Here is a 24,712-nt window from a genome sequence, read left to right as displayed (position 1 = left end):
ATAGCACAAATGTAGCATGGATAAAAATATGAAACAATCACACCATATTGTTTAAAAGACATTTGGTTCAATTTCAAAAACAATTTGGTCTCAACTAAACATATTTTCCAGAGGGTTAGCTGAGAAAAATGAATTATCTTGTTTTAAAATTTAAAATATTATTTTTTTGATCCTATGGTTTCATACTTGGTTACAAAAACAATTGAGATGAATCATATATGTCCCTCTAACCCTAAAGAGCCATAGATATAGCAGGGGGGAAGGGAGGGAGAGAGGGAGGGAGAAAGGAAGGGGGGGGGGGAAAGAAGAGGAGGATTTGAGAAATACTGACTTCAAAGCCTGACTATGCTACTTACTTACTCCTATTGACACCATTACAGGATTTTGGATAAGTTACTTAGTTAGACTCATTTGATCTTAGGATCCTCATATGTGAAATGGAAAAGTTTTATTAGAAGGTAAAGTCCCCCTCAGCTCTGCCTCTACAATTCTGTAAACTTATTCATGATTCAAACTAATATTTAGTATTCAAATAAATGTTTTTTTTAAAAATTGCAAAAGTTTAGAGTTATTGTCCTGCATATTCCAGACAAAACTGCAATTTTCTTTTTTGCTTCTCAAATAAAAAAATACCAAGGTGATAAAGTGAAAAACTGGTGCCTTATTTCCTTCCCCTCTCCTAAATTCCATATAAGAATAAGATATAAGAATTCAGTTCCAAAGGATCCTGATATCCCAAACCCATTCTGTCCACTCAGTCAGGCAGAGAAGCATATGATGTTGAGAAATAAGTGATTATAATATCAGGAGGAGTTTGGAGCTTTTAGAAATCTATCTAAAAATCCAAGTAAGTATCTGAGTATGATGATGATGAACAGCACTAAAAGAAAGAAAAGAAAATAGCATATGGCTAATTTTTCTAAATCTTGTTTTATCTATATTTAAATATGTGATGAAGTCAATGTAAGAATGACCTGAATTCAAGTCCAGCCTGGGACAAATACTGACAGTAAAACCTATATAAAGTACTTAATCTCTCAGTGTTTTGAGGCAATAGCATAAGAAGCAAACTGCAGAATCACTTCTGGTCTGTAAATGGTAGATGGTGTTTCCTTTCATGAAGTCACAGTTCATACAGAAGAAAATCCAAACCAAAATAAGTAAAAATTTTATAGGAAACATTACACTATAAAGGGAAAATTAATGAAAAGCTTTTCTTATGGAGAGGTGTAGTAAATTACTTTATATTAAAGTCTATTTAAAATATTGGAAAATAACATTTAATGTTAAGAAAATGATTTTTGGGTCACATGATCATGTGATCAACAAGATGAAAATTTAGACATAGCCTTGCAAACTTCTCCAAGATAAGAATTATGTACAACAGATAAAGCAATTCTAACTATTTCCAAGATCTAAAACATCAAGGAATCTACTAAGGTAGACAGAAGGTTAAATCTCTGAATCCCTAACCCTAGCAATTACTTCCCTACCAGTCTGCAGAGTCTGGTAAATTTCCTCATCCTTTCCCCTTCTATAGTGCTCAGCCAGAGAACTAAGGAATAGAAGAGGGAACAGGAAAGATGTTATATTTGTGGGGCTTCACCAGAAGAAAGGGGACTGTCAACCAGTTGAAACAAATTCTGATCCCTCAGAAGTCACTTGAGGCCAAAAAAAAAAAAAAAAAAAAAAGCAAAATTACAAAGAACAAGCACAGTGCCAAAGAAAAAATAAAAGCACTCATTCTATGCCTTCTGAGGGGCAGATGTACCATAGGTGCACAATATACCTGATTTTGAACTCTTTGATGGATTACTTAGTTATGGCTTTTTTCTTTTTCTTTTTTTTCCTTTAAAAATATTTGTTATATGAGATGACTTTTTAAGAGAGAGAAGAGGAGTGATATAGAGAAATTCTGGAGATTAAAAAAAAGAATTATTTTTAATCTTTTATTTTAATATTTTTAAAAAAACTTAATTTCCCCTCCCTCTCTCAAGAAGACAATTTCATATAGGTTACATATGTGTAGTCATGCATGATATATTTCTATATTAGTAATGCTGTGAAAGAAAAAACAGACCTTTCCCCCCCCCAAAAAAAAAAAACTCCCACCAAGAACAATAAAATTTTAAAAGTATGCTTTAATCTGCATTAAGACTCCATAAATTCTTTCTCTGGAGGTATTTAGCATTTTTCATCCTGAGTCCTTCAGAACTGTTTTAGATCATTGTAATGCTAAGATTAGCTATGGCATTCACAGGTAATCATCATACAAGATAATTTTTACTGTTTACAATGTAGTCCTGGTTGTGCTTACTTCACTTTGCATCAATCTTTGCAGGTTTTTCTTATCATTTTTTTATATCACAGTAGTATTCCATCACAATTATATACTACAACTTGTTTAGCTATTTCCCAATTGGCAGAATTTCTAATTCTTCTCCTCCCCACCCCCCAACACATTTGTATACATAGGTCTTTTTTCTTTTCTTTAAAATCTCTTTGGAATACAGATCTATTAGTGGTATTGCTGAGTCAAAGGGTATGCATAATTATAAAGCCTTTTGGGTATAGTTCCAAATTGTTCTCCAGAAAGGCTCAATTCATAACTCTACCAAGAGTACATCACTGTCCCAGTTTTCCCACATCCCCTCCAACATTTATTTTCCTTTTCTGTCATATTAGCCAGTCTCATAGGTATGAAGTGGTATCTCAAAGCTGTTTTAATTTACATTTCTCAATAGTGATTTAATGCATTTTTTCACATGACTAGAGACATCCATGTCCTTTGATAATTTATCAATTAGGGAAAGTCTTGCAATTTTATGAATTTGATGCATTTCTCCATGTATTTAGAAAAGAGCCTTTTTTCCAAGAAATTTGTGATAAAATTCTTTTCTTTAGTTTTCTGCTTTCCTTTGAATCTTGACTGTATTAGTTTTGTTTCTGCAAAACCTTTTTAGATTTAATGTAATCAAATTATCTATCCCATAATGCTCTCTATATCTTGTTTGATCATAAATCAATTAAAATTACTTTAAAAAATAAAGTCAAAATATGGAAATCTTTTGCATGATTGCATGGTAAAACCTATATCAAAATGCTTACCATCTTAAGGAGGCATAGAAAGAATGGAAGGAGGGAAAGGACTAGGAACTCATAACTTTAAAAAAGGAATGTTAAAAGTTTTTTTTACACCTAAAAAAAAAAAATCTGAAGGAGTGATAGAACTATAACACTCCCTGAAGTAAGCAGGGAGTCTCAGATCTGGATCTCTCATCCATCACTGAGCCTTTTGTTCTTAGATAGATCTTTTGTTCAAGTGGACTTTCAATTAGTCTCACCTCAGGTTAAGGGTCTCTAGAAACCTTACCTTTATTTTCTTTCCAAGACTAACTCACTATAAGATACTTTCTCCCATTTTAATAGTTTCCCTTTAATGGCTTCTCTTCCTGATTAATTGTGAGCTAGCCCACCATGGGGTACTGCTGCCTCAGTATCTTTTTCCTTGTTATAGCTAACTCTTTTAAAGTGCTAAATCCCTTTTAGAATTAGCCCAACAGTTAATGATGTAATCCCCTTCCCCAGTAATCATCTTTTGGGAGTTAGTCTGCTAAACTTCTCTATGATTTACCACTAGGCAATGGCATATTCCCATTTCTTGGCATCTCCCTCCTGATTAATTATGAGTTCTATTAGGAAACTTATCTTTCCTCTTGTTAAAAAATTGTCTTGTAATCTCAACTACAGCAGCCAAAGTCAGAGCCCTAGGGAACAGTAAAGCTGGGATGGTGAGAGAGCTGTGGCTGAAGGGACCTCCTCTCTCACCAGGCCATCTGTGAGCTGAGTGAATGACCAAGAAGGACAAAAGGAATTTTATGTGCATTATGTAGGCTTTCACCTTGAACATGGGTGGACAAGAAATCAGCTGGCTTAGATCAAGATGGTGAAAGAAGCTGTTCAAAAGAACTCTGAGAAGAATCTAAGTGAGCTGGCAGAGCAGCCTGAGTGCAACATCATCTGTAACCAAAAACACAGGGATGGTGAGATCAGCCATGTGCAAAGGACCTATGCAGAAATGGATCCAACAACAGCAGCACTAGAAAAGGAACACGAAGTGATTATTCAGGTGAAGTATGTGGACAAAATTCATATTGGGAAAACGATGTGACTGATGCCTGGTACTTCTCCCCATTCCTAGAAGATTATGGTAAATAGCCCAAATTTTGGTTTTGCAGTATTGCCTGAATTACATGAAGTTTAAAAACAGCTACCATTTCCATTTGGGGCAGTATCAGTGGAGACAGACACCTGACAAGGAAGTTTATCGAAAGAACAGCATCTTTGTGTATAAGATGGATGGCAAAGACCACAAGATGTGTTGTTAGAACCTGTGTCTATTGGCCAAGCTCTCCTTAGACCACTAGATCCTAGACGTTGATGTGGAACCATTTGTCTTCTACATCTTGACCAAAGTGGACAGACAAGGGCCTACATTGTGAACTACTTCTCTAAGGAAGAGACCTCAGATGGAAATGTGGCCAGTACCCTGACCTCTCCACATATCAGCTATGAGGTTACAGCAAGTTCTTCATGTTATGAATTGTTGAAATTGGAGAGTATAGTGGGTTCTCTAGAGAAGTCACTATCAGACAAACTGAGCTATCACAGTTACTGGTCCTGGGTCTTGCTGGAGATCCTGAGGGACTTCCAGGGCACATTGACCATCAAAAAATTCAGCCAGATGACCACCATCACTCAAAATAACATCATCAGCTGACTCTGTGATCTCTCAACATCGCCAAGTACTGGAAAGGGCAGCATGTCATCTGCATCACCCCCAAGCTAGTGGAAGAGCACCTCAAGAGCACCCAGTACAAGAAATCACCCATAACAATGATCTCAGTTTGTCTTAAGTGGGTTCTACTCAAGCATAAGCAAGTAAAGTTGTTCAAGAAGCGAATGTTCAAGAAGCAGTCCTTCTGCACCTCCTTGCATCTCTCTTCACTGGCAGTCTACATTTGTGAGAAATTCTTCTTTTCTCCATTTGTATTTAGATAGATAGATAGATAGACAGACAGACAGTCAGACAGACAGATATATAGATAGATTTCTCTGCTTACCTTCAAGCCCTACAACTTATTTTAAAATAAAGACACTTCACCTTGTCGCTGAAAAAAAAAAAAAGAAAGCATCCAAGTGAGGGGGAAAAAAGTCCCATAGAGAGGCTGTTCCAAAATTTCAATTTGAAAAAATTGTGGTTAACTTTAAAAAAAAAATTACTTATAATTGGAGAAAACTAAAGTAATATTATTTAAAAATCAAAACCCATTTGTATCAACATATTTTAAAAAGTTATGGGAAATGGGGTATGTTGAAGTCAGCTTGAACTAGGTCTTAAGAGCCAAGTGTGAGTTTCAATATCTCAAAAATTGGCCAAAAAAAACAGGGCTTGACTTATTGTTTGTTGACTATTTAGACTAAGAAAGGGATGAGGACAATGTTAATGCAGATTAAACTTAAAAAGTGTATCTTTTTGCCTGTGTGTTAAACATTTATCAGCACACTACTACATAAATATCAAATTTACACTGGGACATAATTTCCACAAAAAATAGCTGTTATGGAAGCAGCAGTTCTGGGTTTCTTAAGAACAAACTGGTGAGTTGTCTCCTCTTTGTGGAAAAAAAAGTTCCTTAGACCAAAGATTAGTTAAATAACTTGTAAAGTTTATGCAGAGAAAATATACCAGAACTTGAAACCTAGTATTTATATCTCCAAAGCAAACCTTCCAATATGAAAAGCTGCTTCTTTTTACAAAATTGGAGATAGAGACAGGGAGATTCAGAAAGAGAGAAACAGAGAAAAGAGAGGAGACTCAAAAGTAATTATCAGCTGAAAATTCTAAAGAAAAAAAATTCATATCTCTTATTTATCAGGCTAAAGATTTTCTAACACAGAAATAATCTAAAGAAGTCATTCAATGTTATAATCTTCTTGCTTCCACATCTTCTCTTACTAACATTTTACAACCATTCTCAGAAATTTCTTTCTGAAGCCTAATGTTCTATTACAATTGATTATGATTTCTGCTGAATATAAGGGGAGAAGTGGAAAGTCTTCAACTTTCTTTATGAGAAGATATACTCTTTATATCCCAAAGTGAAAAGTTTCCTGAAAAAAACAAATCACACAATAAGATTAAAGGTAAAATGGGGGAGATGAAAAAAGAAGGGGATATATGACCTCTCACCTTGGAGTCCTCCTCAGGTCAGTATTACTTTCCCTTCTTCATAGATTTGGTTGGCTCTGGGGAGGGGATAGTATCAACACTTCTATTCATGACCCCTGCCCATTAGAGAGAACCAAAGCAGCTTTTAGTGCTATAGAGGACCATAATCAATCAGTTCATTATAATCTACCAATTGAGTGTCTCTGCTTTACAGCTATTATTAAGGCTTTCCGTCAGTTTTCTTTCCTCAAGGCTAAATCCAACTATATGTTGAAATTTTTTTGTAACATAGCACACCACTGGAGCAAATGGCATAGTAACCTACTTCCCTGTTGAAAGAGAAACAGGATCATATGAATGAATAAATGAAAATGCATTTATTGAATACTTATAAAGGGTCAATACTAGGTTAAGCACAAGGAAAAATATAAAAGTGAAGAGAATTTTCATCTCAAAGAGTTAGCAATCTGTTAGGGAAAGATAATACATATTAAAAAACAGTGGCCAGGAAAGATAATTTGTAAAATTATTGGGATTGTGAATTGAGGAGTGAAAGAGTACATTGACCCACACTTTTCAAGAATAATGACATATTTGGTTCGATTATAGTTTCTGAACTGGAAAGCCAGGGGGTGGAGGAGGTAAAGGGGATGCTTGTGCTGAAATATGGCAGCTGGTGAGATGACCAAGGCATGATATAAAAAAATTGCTAGAGCCAAGTAGAGATGAAGTGGGCGACTCGGAAAATCAGTGAGTCTATGAATTGGAAATTCTAGGAATGAAATGGTGAAGTCCTCCAGCACTTTGTTTCTGGTTTGGTAGGCATGGTAATTGCGACTGGTGAGTTACCTCATATGGCCTAAAACAAATTCTATTCCAAAAGGTTTACATATCTCTATGAGATTAGTGAACACTTTTGATTTGTATATATCCTCTTGGGTTTATGCCTTGCTTTAGGATCATCAAATAAAGTTATCCTTTCTGACTTAATTTTTGAGGAATTTCTGACATAATCAAGGAAGTCATTTCATTGGACAACAATCTATAAAGTAATATTTTGCTCTGACCAATAAAATGCTTTTTTAAAATTAGCAAACAATAAAATAGTGTAATGAAATCTTGTATTCTTTATATTTTCCCCATAACTATGGTTACAAAGTGGTAACCTCTGATTATAAAAACCTCATTGTTTCATTCAAATATTCTAATGAAGAAGAACTGGCTTCACATGTATAGTGTTTTTATTTTTTAATTTTATATTGTTGGAAAAAGAGGCTAATGAGTTGGTAATTAATGTTTCTCAGTTATCTTTTTAAGATAATAACAAATTACAAGATTTTTTCCCTTTTTAGTATTTTGCTATCTTCCTTAAAATACTATGGTATTTTAAAAATCTAATAAGATGTTTTAAAAAAGAAAAGACTCAGCCATTGTTTTCAAAATTGGGTAACTTCTCCTATGTACCTTTTTTGCTTAATTTGATTCAGTAGAGTTTTTACCATTTTTATTTCGTCAATTACCACATTCTTTCAAAAAGTGCATCTGTTAGAATATAAATGTGGTAGCTTCAATCTCCTTAATGATCAGAAGAATTTGCTATAAAGTTCTCAATATCTGCAATAAACATTTAGATAAAGATTTGGATATTATTTTAAAACTGTGATTATTAATACCTTCTGGACCCTTTTCAGTTAATCCTATAGAAAAAGAGAAGGGATATTTTGTATTTTGTTTCATTTTATAGATTTCATGGACAAAGAATTCATGTCCATACGAATAGGCAAAGAGTCTTTGATGGAAGATTATGCTAAAAACTATATCCAGGGTCACCTCTAAATCATAATGGTGTAATGCAATGGAACATTGTGGAGTAAGTTTTAAAATACATAACAATAAAACTAAGAAAATTATATTTTTATATCTGACTAACATTCATTAAATTTTCTAAAAAAAGAAATAAAGAATAAAATTCACACACACAGCTCGGGACAGCCTCTAATCCACATAGTGCAGGGCTCAGCCTGAGGCAGTGGAATTCTAGCAGCAGTGAAACTCCCAGAGAAGAGGAACCTTTGAAGTAGGGTTCGTAGTTTCCGGGCAGACACTTCCGATTTGAGTGCAGAGGCTTTTCCAGTCAGTTGCTAATATCCACGGTCCCACGGGAGGCTTTGGCTGGGATTTGTGACGCTTTCACTGTTCAGCCTTAAACCTCAGGGCAGTCACGAGGCCACACAGCGGGGATCCTTCACTGGGCACTCCTTGCAGGGCAGTGGTGCTAACCACCTCTGAGGCATTTCCAGGGAGGGGAGAGGGGAACTCTCTCCCAAAGCTCTCTCTTAGCCCAGGCACAGGGTTGTTGCATTCTACCCCTGGTCTGGGAGGAAACTTATAAATAAATTTCTTACCCCAAGGGCAGACCCCCCCCCCCCAGAGTGTTAATAATGAGTAAGAAGTTAAAGAGACCGATTGACACTTTCTATACAGAGAAAGAGAGGTACCCAGAGGAGGATAACAGCAGAGAGTCTCCAGATAACACCCTAAAGGGGAATGATACCTTCCCCCATCACATAACTCTCTCATAGAAGGGACTATTAAAAAGTTAAGAGAGTTTGAAGAAAAATGGGGAAAGGAAAGAGAAGCTATGATAAAGAATAACAGCATCCTGAAATTTGAGTTGCAGGATACAAAATAAATCCACATAAATCCTCAGCAGAGTGTTCCAAATCTCTACTGATCAAAGAAATGCAAATTAAGACAACTCTGAGATATCATTACACACCTGTCAGATTGGCTAAGATGACAGGAACAAATAATGAAGAATGTTGGAGGAGATGTGGGAAAACTGGGACACTGATGCATTGTTGGTGGAACTGTGAAAGAATCCAACCATTCTGGAGAGCAATCTGGAATTATGCCCAAAAAGTTATCAAACTGTGCATACCCTTTGATCCAGCATTGCTACTAGTGGGCTTATTTATATCCCAAAGAAATACTAAAGATGAGAAAGGGACCTGTATGTGCCAAAATGTTTGTGGCAGTTCTTTTTGTAGTGGCTAGAAACTGGAAAATGAATGGATATCCATCAATTGGAGAATGGTTGGATAAATTATGGTATATGAATGTTATGGAATATTATTGCTCTGTAAGAAATGACCAGCAGGATGAATACAGAGAGGTTTGGAAAGACTTACATGAACTGATGCTGCGTGAAATGAGCAGAACCAGAAGATCACTATACACTTCAACAACGATACTATATGAGGATGTATTCTTTTTTTTTTTTTTTAATTTTTTTTATTATATATATATATATATATATTTTATAATATTATCCCTTGTATTCATTTTTCCAAATTACCCCCCCTCCCTTATTCCCTCCCCCCGACGACAGGCAATACCATACATTTTACATGTGTTACAATATAGTCTAAGTACAATACATGTGTGTGAATATCATTTTCTTGTTGCACAATAAACATTAGAATCCGAAGGTACATGCAACCTGGGCAGACAGATATTAGTGCTAACAATTTACATTCCCCTCCCAGTGTTTCTTCTCTGGGTGTATCTACCTCTGTCCATCATTGATCAACTGGAAGTGAGTTGGATCTTCTTTATGTTGAAGATTTCCACTTCCATCAGAATACATCCTCATACAGTATCGTTGTTGAAGTATACAGTGATCTTCTGGTTCTGCTCATTTCACTCAGCATCAGTTGATTTAAGTCTCTCCAACCCTCTCTGTATTCCTCCTGCTGGTCATTTCTTACTGAGCAATAATATTCCATAACTTTCATATACCACAATTTACCCAACCATTCTCCAACTGATGGACATCCATTCATCTTCCAGTTTCTAGCTACAACAAAAAGAGCTGCCACAAACATTTTGGCACATATATGTCTCTTTCCGCTCTTTAGTATTTCTTTGGGATATAATCCCAGTAGTAGCGCTGCTGGGTCAAAGGGTATGCACAGTTTGATAACTTTTTGGGCATAATTCCAGATTGCTCTCCAGAATGGCTGGATTCTTTCACAACTCCACCAGCAATGTATTAGTGTCCCAATTTCCCCACATCCTCTCCAACATTTGTCATTATTTGTTCCTGTCATCTTAGCCAATCTGACAGGTGTGTAGTGGTATCTCAGAGTGGTCTTAATTTGCATTTCTCTGATCAGTAGTGATTTGGAACACTCTTTCATGTGAGTGGATATAGTTTCAATTTCTTCCTCTGAGAATTGTCTGTTCATATCCTTTGACCATTTATCAATTGGAGAATGGTTTGGTTTCTTATAAATTATGGTCAGTTCTCTATATATTTTGGAAATGAGACCTTTGTCAGAACCTTTGTTTTTAAAAATATTTTCCCAATTTGTTACTTCCCTTCTAATGAGGATGTATTCTGATGGAAGTGGATATCTTCAACATAAAGAAGATCCAACTCACTTCCAGTTGATCAATGATGGACAGAAACAACTACACCCAGAGAAGGAACACTGGGAAATGAATGTAAATTGTTAGCACTACTGTCTATCTACCCAGGTTACTTATACTGTCAGAATCTACTTCTTAACGTGCAACAAGAAAATTGGATTTACACACATATATTGTATCTAGGTTATACTGTAACACATTTAATATGTATAGGATTGCCTGTCATCTAAGGGAGGGAGCAGAAGGAGGGAGGGGAAAATTTGGAAAAATGAATACAAGGGATAATGTTATTTAAAAAATTACTCATGCATATGTAGTGTCAATTTTTTTTTAGAAATATAAAATTAATAAAAAATCAAAAAAAAACCCCTCAAAACACTATAGTTTACAAGTCCTCACCAGTGGACTTCCCATCAGTAGTCATCAAGTAGATATAATTAAGTCAAAGCAATAGCATCAATAAAATGGCAAAGTAAAAAGAACAGTCATAAAACAATCCCCTGCATAAAATTAGAACACTTTATCACAAATATGCACAGTACTGTGGTTAGGGTAAACTCAAACTTGGTAACAGTGATATACACATAAAACATATACATGTAGCAAAAGCAACCTATAGAAGTGCTTTCTCTCTTTGTAGTTCTCATACTGCTCTCCTTGGGTGCAGTATTTGTTTGGGAAGGTGACTCTAGAATGTAACTTTCAATTATGAGAGTTAGCCCTCATTAAATCCATAACTTGCTCTCATTTTCTGCTTCCAGGGGTATTATTCCTTTAAACTACTTCCTTACTCAAATGACAGACTGTCTATATTCATCCTGTCAAAAATTACATTTGTTTCCTTGACTATGCCCCAAACTTTTTCTTGAGATGACAACACACTCTCAAACAGCTAGATTGGGTATCTCCTTGCTCTGCCATGGCCCATGGGAAGAAAGGGACAGAAAAATTCCTACCTCCTCAATCTTCTGCAAGGATCTTCTCCACAAAGTATTTCCAAACATGAAACCCCTCAAAATATAATTGCCAAATTAATATATTTTAAATTCTGCAAAGATGTGTCTAATCTTTGCTTATCCTATTATTTTCTTTAATTTTGTCAGAGAAAGAGGTTCATATTTCATAAAGTGATCTGGGAGGCCAGCTCCTGGGGATAATTTTACAGTTATATTAATACATTATTACAACATTAAAATTCCTACCCCTCTACATCTTTTGGCTATCAATGAACTGGGGGGTTGGAGCATCCCATCCCCAAATCCTATATAGCCTATTAATTATATTTAGGATGATCAAAGATAAAAGGATATAACCTTGGCAGAAATACCAAGTGGTATGGCGAATTGATAACTTACGAAATTATGAAATAGGGACAGGCATGGCCCACTCTTTGGGTACTTGCCAGAAAAGATTACAATTGCAGCAGGAATCAGGGCAGTAATCACTATTTAATTAAACACAGAGGTTATGGGGCAAAAAGCCCAGAAAGGCAGAGATAAGTGGAAAAAAGTAGTAGAAAGGCAGACAGTAGAGTTGTAACAGGGAATAGGATGATGAGGGAGAAGAGTATAGGAAAGAGGGAAAGAGACAATAACATTCATATAATTATGAATTACAACTGGGAGCACTAGGCAGCATGGACCTGAGAGGGATGGAAGAATTCTCATGGGAAAGGAGTTTGATATCTCACTTTTAGGTTTTTTTGGGGGAGAAATAATAATTCCTATTTGTATCACCTTAGGGTTAGTTCATTAATATATCTAACTCATCTCAAAGTTATCCCTCCAAAGCTATCAGCATATTTTTGATATTCTGCTGGGATGTAACTGTAGAGGTCTAGATTTTTCTGGAATTTATGTTATAGGAATTTACAAATTGACAAGAGGCAGTTTCTTGATGGTTCTCCCTGATTTGACATATTATCAGGATATACATTTTAATTAATATGAAACAACTTGTAAACTATGTTCCTTTGATCTTTGAGATGGCTTGTATGAGAGACATCTAGATTCTCTTTTGCAATCTTATTTCTTGCTATTGCTCCTTTATATATATGATCTATCTATAAAACTTACCATACTAACTACAAGAAGTGGGGATGTGGGCAGGAGAACCAGAATAAGACAAAATTTTAATACACGGGGTTGCATATGCCACTAAATATAAACAGGATCCCTTTTTATTAGAGCAAGAAAAATACACAATGATAAAGTGCATGCTTTTGCATAATTTGAAAGGTTTCAAAAATTATATAAAATCATTTTCCATCAAACATTCCACTTCTTTAGCACACTTCTCTCCCACTTGCTTACAAATTAGTGCTCCTCATTTTGACTTTACTATAGCTTTTCATTCATAGGATCCCACAAGCTGGAAGGAACTTCTGGCTCCATCTAATTCAATTTCTTATTTTACAGGTAAAGGACCTGAGGACCAGGAGATGCCCAATGTAACACAACCAGGAATTCAACCTACTTCTTTGGACTCTATGATCAGGGATTCTCCCCTTATACTATTGCAACAAGCACACTACAGAAGAGTGTTATAAGTTTATTCTAATACAAAAGAAATTTTAAAATCACCTAACTTATCAAGTATTTGTATTATTTGTTGAGATGAAGAAGTCAGTAAAATAAACTACCTGATACAATCACTTGATTGGGTTCAACTTTACACTGACACTAAAAATCAGTAGTAATCACCATTCTTCCCCCCCTCCCCAAGTCAAATTGACAATTTTTATAATGATTTAATGTTATGGGGAAAGAATAGGTGGATTTAAAAAAAAAAAAAACTCAAAAGAGATTATCTAATACTTTAAAATTCTAAAGATATTACTGTATACAGCTTTTTATTTAAAAGTATGTCAATCATAACCAAGAAAGAGAAAAAGATGGTACTCTGACTCTAACAATAGGTATGAATGAGCATGCTATTTTTCAGTAAGACACAAGGAAGCTGTTTTTTCTGGTAGCAATGAGGACTATGCTTCTAACCTTATCTCTCTTATAATTCAAAGTTTATACTTGTAAAATGTTTAGTTTGGGTCCTTGTTAATTTTTCTCTTGGAAAAATCAACTGGGCTTTAATTAACAATATCAACTAATTGTTTGGTTAGTTATTACTTTCCTATTTTATAAATCAGGAACCTCAATACTGTATTAGAAATGCTAGTCTCGGCAATAAGAGTCGAGAAAGAGATTAAAGGAATAAGAGTAGTTAATGAGGAAATCAAACTGTCACTCTTTGCAGATAATATGATGGTATACTTAGAAAACCCCAGAGATTCTAATAAAAAGTTATCAGAAATAATTCACAACTTTAGCAAAGTTGCTGGATACAAAATAAATCCACATAAATCCTCAGCATTTTCATACATCACCAACAAAATGCAACAGCAAGAGATACAAAGAGAAATTCCATTCCAAACAAATGTTGAGAGTATAAAATATTTGGGAATCCATCTACCAAAGAAAAATCAGGAATTATATGAGCAAAATTACAAAACATTTGCCACAAAAATAAAGTCAGATTTAAATAATTGGAAAGACATTCAGTACTCTTGGATAGGCCGAGCAAATATAATAAAGATGACAATACTCCCCAAACTAATCTATTTATTTAATGCTATACCAATCAGACTCCCAAGAAACTATTTTAATGACCTAGAAAAAATAACAACAAAATTCATATGGAAGAATAAAAGGTTGAGAATTTCAAGGGAACTAATGAAAAAAAAAGTCAGATGAAGGTGGTCTAGGTGTACCTGATCTAAAGCTATATTATATAGCAGCAGTCACCAAAACCATTTGGTATTGGCTAAGAAATAGACCAGTAGATCAGTGGAACAGATTAGGTACAAAGGACAAAAAAGGGTACATCTATAGCAATCTAGTGTTTGACAAACCCAAAGATACCAACATTTGGGATAAAAATTCATTATTTGAAAAAAACTGTTGGGAAAACTGGAAATTAGTATGGCAGAAATTAGATATGGATCCACACTTAACACCATATACCAAGATAAGATCAAAATGGGTCTATGATTTAGGCATAAAGAATGAGATCATAAATAGATTAGAGGAACAGAGAATAGTCTACCTCTCAGACCTGTGGAGGAGGAAGGAATTTATGACCAGAAGAGAACTAGAGATCATTATTGATCACAAAATAGAAGATTTTGATTACATCAAACTAAAAAGTTTCTGTACAAACAATACTAATGCAAACAGGATTAGAAGGGAAGTAACAAATTGGGAAAATATTTTTAAAAGGAAAGGTTCTGACAAAGGTCTCATTTCCAAAATATATAGAGAACTGACCCTCATTTATAAGAAATCAAATCATTCTCCAATTGATAAATGGTCAAAGGATATGAACAGACAATTCTCAGATGAAATTGAAATTATATCCACTCTCAGAGAAATGCAAATTAAGACCACTCTGAGATACCACTACACACCTGTCAGATTGGCTAAGATGACAGGAACAAATAATGACAAATGTTGGAGAGGATGTGGGGAAATTGGGACACTAATACATTGCTGGTGGAGTTGTGAAAGAATCCAGCCATTCTGGAGAGCAATCTGGAATTATGCCCAAAAAGTTATCAAACTGTGCATACCCTTTGACCCAGCAGCGCTACTACTGGGATTATATCCCAAAGAAATACTAAAGAGCGGAAAGAGACATATATGTGCCAAAATGTTTGTGGCAGCTCTTTTTGTTGTAGCTAGAAACTGGAAGATGAATGGATGTCCATCAGTTGGAGAATGGTTGGGTAAATTGTGGTATATGAAAGTTATGGAATATTATTGCTCAGTAAGAAATGACCAGCAGGAGGAATACAGAGAGGGTTGGAGAGACTTAAATCAACTGATGCTGAGTGAAATGAGCAGAACCAGAAGATCACTGTATACTTCAACAACGATACTGTATGAGGATGTATTCTGATGGAAGTGGAAATCTTCAACATAAAGAAGATCCAACTCACTTCCAGTTGATCAATGATGGACAGAGGTAGATACACCCAGAGAAGAAACACTGGGAGGGGAATGTAAATTGTTAGCACTAATATCTGTCTGCCCAGGTTGCATGTACCTTCGGATTCTAATGTTTATTGTGCAACAAGAAAATGATATTCACACACATGTATTGTACTTAGACTATATTGTAACACATGTAAAATGTATGGTATTGCCTGTCGTCGGGGGGAGGGAATAAGGGAGGGGGGGTAATTTGGAAAAATGAATACAAGGGATAATATTATAAAATATATATATATATATATATATATATATATATATATATATATATATATATATATATATATAATTAAAAAAAAAAAAAAAAAAAAAAAAAAAAAAAAAGAAATTATATCCACTCATATGAAAGAGTGTTCCAAATCACTACTGATCAGAGAAATGCAAATTAAGACAACTCTGAGATACTACTACACACCTGTCAGATTGGCAAAGATGACAGGAACAAATAATGATGAATGTTGGAGGGGATGTGGGAAAACTGGGACACCAATACATTGTTGGTGGAGCTGTAAAAGAATCCGGCCATTCTGGAGAGCAATCTGGAATTATGCCCAAAAAGATATCAAACTGTGCATACCCTTTGATCCAGCATTGCTGCTACTGGGCTTATATCCCAAAGAAATACTAAAGAGAGGAAAGGGACCTGTATGTGCCAAAATGTTTGTGGCAGCCCTTTTCGTAGTGGCTAGAAACTGGAAGATGAATAGATGTCCATCAATTGGAGAATGGTTGGGTAAATTATTGTATATGAATGTTATGGAATATTATTGCTCTGTAAGAAATGACCAGCAGGATGAATACAGAGAGGTTTGGAAAGACTTACATGAACTGATGCTGAGTGAAATGAACAGAACCAGAAGATCGCTGTACACTTCAACAACAATGCAGTATGAAGATGTATTCTGATGGAAGTGGATATCTTCAACATAAAGAAGATCCAACTCACTTCCAGTTGATCAATGATGGACAGAAACAACTACACCCAGAGAAGGAACACTGGGAAATGAATGTAAATTGTTAGCACTACTGTCTATCTACCCAGGTTACTTATACTGTCAGAACCTAATACTTAACGTGCAACAAGAAAATTGGATTTACACACATATATTATATCTAGGTTATACTGTAACACATGTAAAATGTATGGGATTGCCTGTCATCTAGGGGAGGGAGTAGAAGGAGGGAGGGAGGGGAAAATTTGGAAAAATGAATACAAGGGATAATGTTATATAAAAAATTACTCATCCATATATACTGTCATAAAAAATTTTATAATTATAAAATTAAATTTAAAAAAGAAAAGAAAAAGAAAGAAAGAAAGGAAGGAAGGAAGGAAGGAAGGAAGGAAGGAAGGAAGGAAGGAAGGAAGGAAGGAAGGAAGGAAGGAAGGAAGAAAGAAAGAAAGAAAGAAAGAAAGAAAGAAAGAAAGAAAGAAAGAAAGAAAGAAAGAAAGAAAGAAAGAAAGAAAGAAAGAAAGAAAGAAAGAAAGAAAGAAAGAAAGAAAGAAAGAAAGAAAGAAAGAAAGAAAGAAAGAAAGAAAGAAAGAAAGAAAGAAAGAAAGAAAGAAAGAAAGAAAGAAAGAAAGAAAGAAAGAAAGAAAGAAAGAAAGAAAAGAAAGAAAGAAAGAAAGAAAGAAAGAAAGAAAGAAAGAAAGAAGAAAAGAAAGAAAGAAAGAAGAAAAGAAAGAAATCAGGAACCTAGCATGTGAATCTTATAAGCCATAGAATTCTCATTGGGTATTGGATCAACTGTATGGCCTTGATTTCATCATCAGTGTGTTTTAACCAACTAAACCATTTCAAGCACTCCAACACAAGCAGATCCTAAATCATATTCCAAGGATTAGCAACAATTCTAGATATCTTAATGTAGCTATTTACATATTTTCCCTCCTTTTAAGGGAGTACTAAAATATATAGTGAGGAAGGATAACTATGCAAATGACATAACTGAGACAGAGATACCCCACTGCCAATCTTTAAGACATTTTTAAATCAAATATTATCCTCTAAAAAGTGACTCAAAGTTGGAGAGCAGTAAATGACCAAATGAATTATAATCAGTATCTTTCATTCTTTTTGCCTAATCAAGAACTCATATTTAGGTCACTCTGTCTTCTACTGAAAAACTGATTTTTGCTCTTTGAAGGGTACATGATAGAGGGGAGGGGAGTTGAGGGATATACAGATAAAGGATATTTAATTTTTTAACTGTAGTAGGTATATTCCAAAGTGTGATGCTTGTGATAATTGTGTATGTGTGCTATTTCCTCTGAACTCCAGGAAGAAATGATTTTTTCATAATGAGGTCCCAGGAATCTGGGGCTGCTGCTGTTCTAGCTGCCAGCAGTTCACCATGAAGCTTCTGCTGTTGGCAGCTATGGAAGTTTTCCAAAGGTTCCTGCAGTTGCCAGAAACAATTTCAAAGCAAAGGAAAAAATGTGCAGGTGGGTGAATTATGTGGAGAAAATATTTTTCCTCATTTTTTCTTAAATTTGGAGGGAAGGAGATGTGAAAGTAGATCAGGAGGGAAAAATCTCAAGGGAGGAAGTGCATGAATAGACATGATATATATATATGTAAATACACATTTCCTATTTTGTACTACTCTTTTATACTCATTTGTAAATGGCATTAGTTCATGAGGAAGTCTAGATGAAAACAATTTTCAAGCTGAACCAGTAGTAAGTTTTTGCAGCCATTTGTCTATTTCCAGCCCAAAATTTCAAACCTGAAAAAATTTCTCAAAAATCTAAAGTTGCCCCCTAGTGTGCCTTTTTTTTCTTTTGATTTTATTTTATGAATTGTATTGTATCCATGAATCTGTAGCACCACAGTTCTGACTAGAGGTTCATAACTTCTTCCGATGAAAAACTATTTTAAATTTGCTTGCAGTTAATAACTCCCACAGGATGGGAATTGAAGAGGTGTACTGTTAACAGCACAAATTGATTAGGGACAGTGGGGAGTAGGAGTAGTTCTTAGCCAAGTGAATCTTCGACAGCTTATAAGAGAGTAGGAAAGAGCGTGGCAAGGAAGGAAAGGGGTAATGGTGGCACCAGTTATAAGCAGTTTGGAGATCAATGAAAGTAAGTTAAGGCTTCAAAACTGGTAAATCTTAATTAACCTGTTGAGAACTTCTGGCTCAGACTACTTGAGGATTTATTTTACTTTCACATAATATAGAAGCTATGTCCTTCAGTTCTTATTTCAATGTCTTAATTAGCTAGAAAATCTAAAAAAAACTAAACAAAAAAAAAACCTTTAGATTCTTTATTAAGTTTTATCCTAATATGGTAGGAGAGGCTACATTTGAGTTTGATTTTTTTAATCTTAAAAAAAAAAAAATCTACTGAATTTTTTCAGTGACAACTGTCTGTAGCAACTTTCCAATTTAAAGAAATCTTCAGGTCAAAATCTTTAGGTCTGTATCATTTCTATTCTCATTGCAGTTGACACATCAATTACATACTTATAGATCTTAATTATTTCCACTTCAGTGGAGAAATCAACTATATGTTTCCTAAACACATATACAACTAAATTGACTAATTAAAAACTTTCCCTAAGAAGGGTCCTCTGGATAGAAAAATTTAGAAATTAAATACCTAAAAGTAAAGTATACTAACATTAATTTGCTAAGATTTAACAAGTTTAAAGTTTTAAGCTTCTTCTTAAAGAAGGTTCTACTTTGTTTAATTCTTATCTGGAGCAACTGTACCAAAGTACCAAAATGTGAACAATTTAATTTACTATTTAGTTTTCATATTCTTTGGACTTCTTAACCTTTGTGGCATAAAATTTCTTTCGAGTAGCATCTCACAAACAAAGAGACACTTTGGAATGTTTACATCCTATCTGGATACTGTCACTTTTGCGATTCAAACTTTTTAAAACAACCTTCTCACTGGGGAAATCAGTTAGAATGCAACCTAGTGGGGAAACCCTGCATTTGCTCAATGTCTTCAGTTTTTACACAGTTCCAGATGTTCAGTACATTAATAATGCACTAACTCAAAACCTCTTTTTGAAACTTTAGAATGTGCAAATTGCATTAAGACCTCTTTGCCCTCATTAATGTATTGTTACAATCCCAGTCCTCTGGAAAATGTTTTTTGGCATGTGTTTAACTTTATAATATTGCCATTTACTCACTTTAACAGCTAGTATTCATATCTTAATGCTTTTAATAGGACAGCCTAAACAGACTATCATCTTTTGTAATTTTATGTGGATAATTCATTTCTTGGGTAAAATTTGTCACATTTTTATAAAGATGACTCTTCATTCTTATTTTCCTAATCATTAAAAATTAGGTTAATAAATTTAAGTTATATAGATTTTCCCAAAAATCAGTTAATATGGAGGCAACTACAGAAATCTAGTACATTTCCTTTTTAAAACAATAATGAAAACTTAGAATGCAGTGCTTTTTACAATTTATGTAAAACTGATAGACCTTTTATTCTTCTATGCTAAAACATTATGTCAAAAATAAATTTATGGATCCTATTAAACTGGAAAAAACCCATCAGAAATTAATACCAAATTCACCTTATTGTATGAGGTCTGACTCAACTGGTGGCACAGCCATGTCAGGAGGCTTCCAACTAATCCAGATTGCAGTTATGTACTCCAAAGAGATGACTCTTTAGAGGTGAAAGTGAGCTCCCTTTTAGTTGCCAGTGGTCAAATAAGTGGAAATGAAAGGTTCCACAGTTCTTTCTAAAAAGCTTCTCTCAATAAAATCAGCTGAAAGATCCAAGCATTCTGAAATATTTTTAGAAGCACCTGACAGTTTTACCTAACCAGCCACTCAGTCACAATCTTACAAAGTACACAACACCAAAAAATAAATATTTCCAATAAAATTGGATTGTAAATATTACAAACCAGAGTTTGCTCATGACCATCCACTCTATTAAGTCTCTTTAAAAAGAAAAATATTGGGTAAAAAAAAAGGAAAAAATATATATTGGAATACCATAACTGAAATTCATAGTAGCCTTCTAACCATACACTATGAATTTAGAGAAACTTATTGACTCAAAAAGTACCTACCTATAAACAACCTTTTGGTTAAGATGTATAGTCTTAGGAAATATATAATTCACTAAAATTTTGGATAAACAAATCTAACCATATGTCTCAGCTGGCATCAGTATGAGAGAAAGATTGCATAGTAGAAAGGGAGTTGGAGTCCAAAGATATTTGAATCTCACTTCAGACACTTATTAATATCAGTTTCCCACTTATAAAAATGGGGATAATAACACTTGTAACCTTCTCATCTGTTATAAGGAAAGATATTTGTAAAACCCAAAGTTCTAGGGGAATGTGAGCTTCAGTGAACCACAGACAAGAGAAAGCTTTTTATTTTCAAAGGAGCACCTGTTTCATTAAGACAGGAGCTAAAACAATCTAGGATTTCCTTACTCCAGGTTATAAGGTTCAAGCAAAGCAAGTGTGAACTTGCTTTGAGCCAGTGATTATAATACTAAAGTGTTCTGAAAAACTTATCAGTTTCCTAAACTAATCTCATTAGTGGAGAGCTGATCTGGAGCAGCAGTTTCTAAACATTTTTGATGATGTGCCCCCATCAAAAAATTTTTTTAGAACACACTAACAATAGATGTATATTCATATATTATATAATATTACTCCACCCTATCCACCCACACCACCACCCTCCCTGCGAGATATGAACAGTACTCTTGTTCTCATGGACTTGAAGTGGAATACTCAGGAAAAAAGTGTTTTCATCTTTTTTTTCCCCCTGTATCTTTTAGTCTCTCAATGGCGGATGGGCAAAGCCTGAGCCAGGAGACATACAAGGTACATTTTGTTGATTTGGTGGGAAGGAGGGGAGGGGGGCAGGAGGTGGGCAGAGAAGGAACGACTACTCACTGCCCATCCAATAACCCAAGCTGACCATGAATACTGATCACAGGCAGAATGTGAGAGACCAGAGCATCTCCTTTGCTCCTCCCTATCTTCTCTCACATAGAAGAGGCTAGTTCTGTTGACTGACCCAGAAGACTAAGATTCAAGTCACCTAATGTTGATATAGCTTTCTACTAGGCTCAGGTCATAGAGAGACAGTTCCATTGGCTAGTGGATAGAGTGTGCTGAGCCTAGAGGCAGGAATACCTGCAATCAAATCCAAACTCCAATACTATGTGAGCCTGGGCAAGTCACTTAATTGTTGGGTGCTTTAATTTCCTATTTATAAAATATGGGTAATAATAGCATCTACTTTCCAAAGTTGTCATAAGGATCAAATGAGATCATATTTGTAAAGCAGAAATTTTTTAAACTTTAAAGCACTATATAAATTTTGATTATTATTATATAGCACAGTACAGAGGAGTGCTGGTCCTGGAGTCAGGAAGACCTGGGTTCAAGTATGTATGACCATAGATTCATTGTTTAACCTCTGTCTGTCTGTTCTTTTATCTATAAAATAAGAACACCAAGAGTACCAACCTCTCTGGGTTATGAAGATCAAATAAGACAGTATTTGTACAGTGTTATATAAAGGCTAGCTATTTTTTTTTTTTAATTATCATTCTCAGTTGCCAAAATACATAAATAAGATATATTCCACAAGGAGTTGGTTTCAGACGTGGCCTATATCCTAAGGCCCCAAGAGTCATCACATACTACCTTGCTGATTAGACAAATTTTCCTATAAAAGTGGGACCACTCCCTTCTCCCTCCACACCCATCTACCCAAAATGAGTGCTGAAATCATGTTATATTCCTGATCACCCTTTCCATTCTATGGTGAAGTAAACTCCCTTTACCTTAACTGCTGAATGACCTAAGAATGCCTTCTTTTGTTTTTATATTAGCCCTAAACTATAAGAGGCCCCCGTCTGATTCAGGAGCCAAAATCATGAAATAACTGTCATTTTTACTGTCATTGGCTTACAATAAGTCTTGGAGTCTCTGGGATTTGAATCCATGTCTTTTACTCAAAATCCAGTGCTCTCTCTATTGTACTATGCTACCTCTCTTCAATGTAAACTATTAATGTGTAGAGAAATACATGAAGAGTAAAATGCCTTTTGTCAATATGGAGAATCCCCAGTTTGAAAACTTACTTCACTAAAACTGATTGCAATCCATCAGCATCAAATTAGTAAAGTCTTTTGGAATTGCCTAGGAAGATGCAAAGAGATTTAAAGACATTTGGCTGTAAGTTCCTCAATGGCAAAGAGGAGCTGTTTTGTCTTTTGCTTTTCTTAGTATCTCCCAGGCTTAGCCTAGTGACTGGCACATAAGTGCTAAGTAAAAAGTCACAGACTGATTTGCCCCAGGACAATGGACCATTAGAGTCTCAGAGATGGGTTTTGAAGACAGCTTTCTGACTATAAAGCTACAGTATTTCTATGTATTATTATTTATAAATGATAACACTAGAGTGTAACGTGCTCTCCTGGCAGTTACAATTACTAGTCTGTCCTAGACCCACCAGAGTACCTTTGACCACTGTGCTTAACAGTGTGAACTCTACCCGGCTCGCCTCCTCTGAGGCCTTCAAAGGTCTCTGGCCACAATCTCTTGAATCTATAGTTTAATAACCAGTAGCACACTCAAGAACAGCCACGTGTAATCTTAAAAGCCTTTATTATACCTACTCACATAATGCCCTGACTGATGCCCTGACTTGTTGGTTCCCTAGTGAACACCTGGTCAGAAGACCCACGTGTTCACTACCAAACTCCTTACCTCTTTTGGTTATCCATCTTGGCTTGGCCACCCAGGCTAGGAAGCCAGGATGAAGAACGCCAGGTTAAAGAGAGCGACTGCTGCCTGCAGTGGGCTTACATAGGGCCTGTGAGGTCACACACACAGCCAATCAGCGAGAGAGTCACCCATTACGAAGCTATCTCAAAATGGACAGGATCCCACCTACAAGGCAGTCCTAATATCCACAGAAATTACTTCCGCGCCTCAATGATGTGCTGTGGCGCAGCCCATTTAAAGGGCCCTTACACTAGAGATTCTTATTTCTTGAGGCTTAAGAATCTTAAAAGCATTCGATTCAAAAAAATGTCATGACTGAGCCAGGTTTATTATCTCAAGGTACCATTGTTAAGACCTCTGGGCAGGAGAATATGACTAAAATACTATCACATGATCTAGAGTTCTATTCTCAACAAACTCGGGTTCTGCAGTTCTTAGGGCATTCAGAACCAATGACTATATTTTTGATTTCTACAGAGTAGAGTGATCCATTAAGGTATCAATTGCTACAAAGCAACTGGCAGTTGATAGTCTTTCTAAAGGCCAAAAAAAAAAAAAAAAAAAAAAAAAAAAAAAAAAAAAAAAGCATATGGGGTGGAGCCAAGAGGGTAGAGAGCAGACAAGACTTTCTGTGACCTCCTCTAACTTTCATTCAAACCAACAGCAGATTCAGCCTTTAGACTGGTTTTGAAGCAACAGAACCCACAAATATTTGTAGTATAACACATTTCTAGAAGATACCTTGGAAGAAGGTAACATGCACTCCTGGCAGTTACAATTTCTAGTCTGTCCTTGGCCCATCAGAGTACCTTTGACCACTGACCTTTGCAGTGTCAACTCTACCCGGCTGGCCTCCTCTGAGGCCTTCAAAGGTCTCTGGCCACGATCTCTTGAATCTATAGTTTAATAACCAGTAGCACACTCAAGGACAGCCACATGTAATCTTAAAAGCCTTTATTATACCTACTCACATAATGCCCTGACTTGATGCCCTGACTTGTTAGTTCCCTAGTTTCAAACGGGCAGGGGGACAGTCTGCTCAGCCCAGACTGCAGCACAGGGAGACAGGTCAAGGATCTGGAGCAGGAGTCAGTGCTGCAGTTTCGATGCACCTGGGAATCTTCTGTGAGCCTCTTAGGCCACTATGTCCTAGTTGCAAGCAGGCGGTTTGACAGATTTGCTACAAAAGGCAAACAGTAAACCAATGAGCCCCTAATGCAAGACCTAGTTATGATTGTCCAGGACCAGAA

At 35.5% G+C, this 24,712-nt stretch overlaps 1 protein-coding gene and 1 pseudogene across 7 annotated transcripts in view; one reads left to right on the top strand and one right to left on the bottom strand.

Annotated features, from left to right (window-relative positions):
- Window positions 1–24,712, bottom strand: part of BRIP1 (BRCA1 interacting DNA helicase 1) — a 221,443-nt gene that overhangs the window by 70,614 nt on the left and 126,117 nt on the right. The gene's annotated exons all lie outside the window — the stretch shown is intronic.
- Window positions 2,248–13,214, top strand: LOC141538677 (histone acetyltransferase KAT8 pseudogene; annotated as a pseudogene).

The sequence above is a fragment of the Sminthopsis crassicaudata genome, chromosome 4 (genome assembly GCF_048593235.1).
Source record: "Sminthopsis crassicaudata isolate SCR6 chromosome 4, ASM4859323v1, whole genome shotgun sequence".
NCBI lineage: Eukaryota > Metazoa > Chordata > Mammalia > Dasyuromorphia > Dasyuridae > Sminthopsis > Sminthopsis crassicaudata.
The sequence above is the reverse complement of the archived record's forward strand: the minus strand, read 5'-3'. Positions and strand labels throughout refer to the sequence as shown.